We start from the raw sequence: 6632 nt of genomic DNA, 5'->3' as shown, positions 1-6632 counted from the left end.
TACTCAAAACCTGTTGACAAATAGGATATGTTTTCTATGGCTCAAGAGCTAAGAATGATTTTTGCATTTTAAAATAAATAAAAATTTATGTTCAAGTTCTGAACTTGATGGCCTAGCCGATGAGCTGGATTTGTCCACAGATTATAGTTTACCATGTCCTAATTTAAATAAAGGAAAAAATATATGGTATTTATAAATAAATAGATGGTGTTTATAAAATTTGAAGGTGACAACAATTATCTAAGTCATTAGATAACAGAATCAGAATTCAAAAAGGTCTTGATAAACTGGAATAATCTAACAAAATACAAATAAATGTAAACTTTAGTTCTTAGGTTCAAAAAATCCAACAACATAAATACAAAATGATAGAGACATCACTCCACTATATATATATATATATATATATGTGTGTGTGTGTGTGTGTGTATAGATATATAGATATATATCTAGATAGATAGATAGATAGATAGATAGATAGATAGATAGATAGATAGATACAGAGAGACAGAGACAGAGAAAAAGAGCACTTTGTGATTTTAAGCACTTGTAAACTCAGCATGTTCTGGCAATGTGATGTGACTAGAAGGGGAAAAAGACAATTGTGTTTTACATTAATAAACCTACAAATATATAGGGGAAAAGGAAGTATTTATCTCATGGTTTTTTGTTCCCATCAGACCACATGAGAAGAATTGCATTCAATTCTGGGTGTCATATTTTAAGACTATGAGCTAGCAATATTTTGATCCACATTCTGTAACTGAAAGATACCTGTCAGCAACAGGAAGATAAGGTTGGGAGAAGAATACTAATTCCATCAGCTGAAATGGAGAAGGGTTCAGATAAAATCAAAATGAAACTTCAGCTAACATAAAAACTACAAAGAAATAGAACATTCTTCAATCAAGAACAAAATGAGGTACTAAGGAAAAAGTTTGAAAGAACTAATTACCCAAATGTGTTTGCTTAAAGAGACTATCTACCAAAGTAAACTTCCCTGAACGCAAGAAGAGGTATGGCTTTCTAATCAAAGGCAAAGTAAAGAGAAGAGAAACTGAGGAATGAGAGAAGTCAATACACCTATATTTTTCATCAACAATAGCTTCAACACAAGTGTCTATCAGCTAATTCCACACCCCACCACTACTCTTTTCCTTCTTCACATCAAGTTCTATATTGGGTCAGTCAGATACAGACCTAATAAATACATATAGTGCTTTGCCAACCATTCCCAGCTTCATAATGATGAATAATCCAGCCAGACTTCCTCTTACTCTTGCATGTTGCCCATTACTCCATACCCCCACACATGCAGACACTCATGAACAGTCAATCAATGGACACTTCAGGTATCATTTCCCCTGAAGTATCAGTTCCAGTTCAAGTTCCTGGAAGTCAGCCTGATATGTCTCAATACTGGCCACAATTATAGTTTAAAAGGAAAGAGTATGTTAACTTCAGTCAATGACTATATATGAGCAATAGTTGGAAGTTTTAGGAGTATTTTATAAAAGATCTGCTGTTAGAAGTGCTTCTGTGTTACAACTCTGTCCTGTACCATACCATGCCATTTGGAGAAAAATACTTTACCCATGAACTTTTCAGAAATCAATGTATCAATTGGAACAAATCCTCATTTTGTTATCCAAACTTTTATTCATTTTGGTGCATTATTTGTAAATGAACATTTTTATGTTTAACAAAAAAACAGAAAAAAGCATGAGCTGGATGGATGACTGATTCATTTTGGTCATAAAGTTATTTAAGGGGGAAAAAAAGATAGCCATGACCAACAAGTTCTGCCACAAATTTAAGAGATTTTTCTCAAGGTATATCAAATCCTTCCAACCAATCTGGTAATGAACTGACATTACAATTCTATCATTCCATTGCATATAATGAAATCTACAACAATAAGCACTAGACTTTTATAAGAAAAAAAATCTGTTGAGTTCCCAAAGGTTGTTAACAAATCAAGTTTATGTACAACAACAATAACGAATATGAAAGAACTTCAAGGAAAAGTTCATAAATAAAAAGACATATTGTGTCTTTGATATAATCCAATTTGCTTTATGTCAAAATGTAAGTCTTTAGTTTCCCCTATAAATCCCTCAGAATGATTTCTATAGTAAAATAATTTCATACATATTTGTCAAGATTACTCTAAAGATGTTTTATATACATTTTCATGCATTCTAAGTTTCTTTTTTGATCAGAAAAGTTAATTGTGTTTATCTAGACTCGTACTTTATTCACAATCCAATCATTTCTGTGTATCTAGAACTCATTCTAATCAATTAAAAGTACTTGAAAGAGTTTGAAACTAAAAAAATTAAAAAAAAAGAATCGGATCTGAATGAGACCAGTGTGGAAACCCAGGAAGGTAGACTGGATGTATTCTAAAGCATACCAATTGTTTCACTCCTTTATTTAAAAAAAATTATTGGGAATATTTGACCTTCAAGAAAGCAAGCCCAATTCCCTTTCCTAGCTCTTACTTCCCTCCCATAATAGTCTGACTTAGGGGGAGCTCTTCGGCAGGCAGCTGTCAGTGGAGAGCATAGAGTAAGACTGATTGAAGAGTTCCAGCCACAAAATAATAAGGTTCTGTTCTCTGAACTGAGTATGCTGAATGACAGGTCTCCGTTTTGGGAGAAAACAGCAGCAAAGCTCCAAGGATGACAAACATAAGGGCTGTGAAATATTAAATTAAGCAGTGGCAGGTGGTAGCTATTTAAAAATAAATGTGCTTCTTATTCCCTAAAAAAAAAACCTTCACCCTTTTACTAATGGGTGAATTGTTAAATCAGATGAGGTTTAAGAGCCCTAGATCCTTTTGAAACTATTGACTTTTGGCCTTAGAAATAGCATCTATTAAGTGCCTACTATATACCTTGTTTGAGGCACTGAAGATGATAGATATAAAGACAAAAATGATACAGTCTTTGATCTCAAGGAGCTTACATTCTCTCTAAGGGAAGGCATGATATTTCATTTAACTTTAAAAATTAAATGAGCTTAAATGGCAAGCAGGTTCTGGTGGCTAGAGCAGAGTGTGTGAAGAAAAATAATATATGATTATTGTACTATAAAAAATGATCAGCAGGATAATTTCAGAGAGTCCTGGAGAGACTCACATGAACTAATGCTAAGTGAAATGACCAGGAGGTCATTGTACATGGCAACAAGATTATACGAAGATCAATTCTGATGGACATGGACCAATTTTCAACATAAATTCAACAATTTATGGCAACAAGAAAGCCATCCACTCAGAGAGAGGACTGTGGGAACTGAGTATGAATTAAAACACAGCATTTTCACTCATTTTGCTGTTGTTTACTTGCATTTTGTTTCTTTCTCATTTTTTTCTTTTTGATCTGATTTTTCTTTTGCAGCACAATAATTGTATAAATATGTGTACATAATTGGATTTAACATATTTCTACCATATTTAACATATATTTAACATATATTGGATTATTTGCCATCTAGAGGAGAGGGTGGGAGAAAAGGAGAAATTTGAAACATAAGGTTTTGCAAGGGACAATATTGAACAATTATCCTAGGGGGGGCAGCTTTTGGGAAGAGCACCAGCCTTGAAGTCAGGATGACCCGAGTTCAAATCTGGCCTCAGACACTTAATACTTCCTAGCTCTGTGACACTATGAAAGTCACTTAACCCCAATTGCCTCAGCAAAAAAAAAAAAATTATCCATACATATGTTTTGAAAAAAAAGCTTAAATAAAAAAAGAAAGAAAAGAAAAATAATATATGAAAAATCTGGAAAACTACACTGGAGCTAAATAATGAAAGCCTTTATAAGCCAAATGGAGAGATTCATATTTTATTCTAGAAACAAGATGAAACTGCTGAAGTTTCATGAGAAGAGTGATATGATAGGCCTGTGCTTTAGGAATATTACTTTGGCATCTGTAGGGAGGATGGATTAGAGATGGGAGACATTTGAGGCTAGAAGAGCAATCGCAATCTACTGCAATTATATAGGTAAAAGGTATTGAGAGCCTGAATGAGGGTGGTGGAGAGAATGATCTTGAGATATACTTTTAAAGTAAAACTTAACAAGATTTAGCAAGTTTTTGAGGTAAGGGAAAGAGAAGAACCAAGAATGATCCCAGGGTTGGGAACATGGATGATTGGAAAATTATTAATGATCTTAATAGAAGTTGAAAATTGGGGAAAAGTTGGAGCTTGTTGAGAAAGATAAAAAAAAATTCTATTTTGAGCAAATTGAGTTTGAGATGCATTTGCAACACTGAGCAGGAAATTCCAATAGACAATTGAAAATGTGAACTGAAGCACAGGAAAGATATTGGAAGTGGATATAAAGGTCGGAGAATTATCCACATGAAGGTGATAATTGAATCATTGGAAAATGACATCACCAAAAGAGTGAGTATAAATAGAAGAAAGTCAAATATAAAGTTCTAAAATAGGCTTATGTAGTATGTAATAATAATGATCTGGCAAAGGAGACTGAGTAGAAACAATAGAATCAATACTGAGAAAGAAGCAATATTATAAAAACTCAGGAAGACAAAGTGATGAAATAAGATACAAAATTAGCCTTCTCTCTCTTGGTTTTAGTGTGATATTGTTGTTTTGTCCTCCACTATGATAGCCGAATGGAGGAAAAAACAAATTTGCAGATTGAAGGCCAAGAAGGGAAAAGTGAGGCAAAAGTCCAAGTGTATACAGGCCAAAAAATATAGCTTGCTAAATTTTCTAGTGACATTTAAAAGGAGGTGTTAAAATTGATCCCTTGTACAGTATTATTCTAGTTTTCCTGCCTGATCCAAAACTCTGAGTTCTACTCTGTGATCTAGAACTTTGCCACCATTTGATTCTCCCTGATACAGAAAGTTCCATCTTTTAGTGAAGCCTCTACCTACAGGAAATCAATTCACTTATAGTTGTAGGCCATGTCATGGATCTATTGACATTCTAAAATCAAATTTTCCCTTGTGCCTGAAGGAGTACTTGATTGATGAATCATCTCCCTTTGTTAGTTAGGGAAAAGAAAGGAATGGCATGGAGGTCAGCAGTCAAATGATGAGACAGGTTAAAAAGGACTAAGAAAAGAAGTCAGATTGGATAATTAATAGATCATTGGTGACCTAAGAGAGAGGAATTTTAATTGTGATAAGAAGATACAGAAGATGGGAAGAAATGAGATCAAGGACACAACTAAATGGTAAGTGTTTGTAAAGAAAAGGGTCACCTCTTCTAAAACTACAACAAAGGAGGATAGTGAAAGAAATGATACTGTGGTGATTTGGAATGCAGAGTTAGAAGAGGGAGTTTAAATTTTGGAAGTATTTGGAAGGGAAGGGAAGGGAAGGGAAGGGAAGGGAAGGGAAGGGAAGGGAAGGGAAGGGAAGGGAAGGGAAGGGAAGGGAAGGGAAGGGAAGGGAAGGGAAGGGAAGGGAAGGGAAGGGAAGGGAAGGGAAGGGAAGGGAAGGGAAGGGAAGGGAAGGGAAGGGAAGGGAAGGGAAGGGAAGGGAAGGGAAGGGAAGGGAAGGGAAGGGAAGGGAAGGGAAGGGAAGGGAAGGGAAGGGAAGGGTTGCCATTACAAAACATGGGTATAAGATCGAGAATGAATTGGTGAGAATAAGGCAAGATTGGATCTTAGAAAAGGATGAGTAGTGATAGGGCAAGAGATTAAAAAATTGAGGACAATGCAATGTTGAAGGTTAAGAATATAATGCCAGAGCGGTGTCCTGAAGAAGGAAGGGATGGAATGGCTGGAGGTTGTGGAGATTTTGACAGGTGGGCAACAAGAAGAAAATGGGATTATGGTCAAGTTAAGGTAAATCAGAATTGTGGACAGTATAGATAAAACACTTATGAAAGATAGAACAATTATATAACTATGCTTATTTGTAGCTGGAATGGAGTGAATATGCAGCTTATAGGTTTTGAGAAGGTTGATAAATGAAAAAACAAAGATATTTGAGCATGTACAATAAAGACCAAAAATATCAAAGGGCAGAAGGGCTGACAAGGATAAGAACATTTCACACCAGATACTATAATCCTTGAGAAAGAAACTAAAATGATCTGGATAGATAACAACCTTCAAAAGCTCACATATTTCAATGGACCAACAAAAAGATTATCTTTTATTAGATTATTAGGTAGATTATTAAGAATTTACAAGCCAAGCCACAAGCTTCTAAAAACCAAGGAAAGGACATTGATAAATCTTCTTATCACATGTAATAAACTGGTTAAAAATTTAGAAAAAGTATTTTGGAGCTAACAAACAACTCTTCATTTAGCAAGAATAAAAAATAATTAGGAATGCCAAATGAAAACAAAAGTGTTTTATCTCAAAATGGCACCTATAAAACAATGATAATATAAGGTTGAAATCAATAGGCTTTCCACTTACCCAACAATCTGTAAGTAGAAAAGTGTGGCTGTCATGCATGTTTGTATATAGAAATGGGAGCATTTATTATGGCAATTCAGGACTAGGTTAGTACCCACAAAGACTACAGACAGATTCTTGTTAAGGAACCAAAACTTACTAATTAATGATGATTGTACAAGGAAAATATTAAAATAATAATTCAACACATCATTGCAGGCTGTAAAAATT

At 34.5% G+C, this 6632-nt stretch overlaps 1 pseudogene; it reads left to right on the top strand.

Moving 5' to 3' along the window:
• The first annotated feature begins 781 nt into the window (after positions 1-781).
• On the top strand, positions 782-1435 carry LOC141554988 (paired box protein Pax-6 pseudogene; annotated as a pseudogene).
• The last annotated feature ends 5197 nt before the right edge of the window (positions 1436-6632 follow it).

This window comes from Sminthopsis crassicaudata, chromosome 1 (assembly GCF_048593235.1).
Source record: "Sminthopsis crassicaudata isolate SCR6 chromosome 1, ASM4859323v1, whole genome shotgun sequence".
Taxonomy (NCBI): domain Eukaryota; kingdom Metazoa; phylum Chordata; class Mammalia; order Dasyuromorphia; family Dasyuridae; genus Sminthopsis; species Sminthopsis crassicaudata.
The sequence above is the reverse complement of the archived record's forward strand: the minus strand, read 5'-3'. Positions and strand labels throughout refer to the sequence as shown.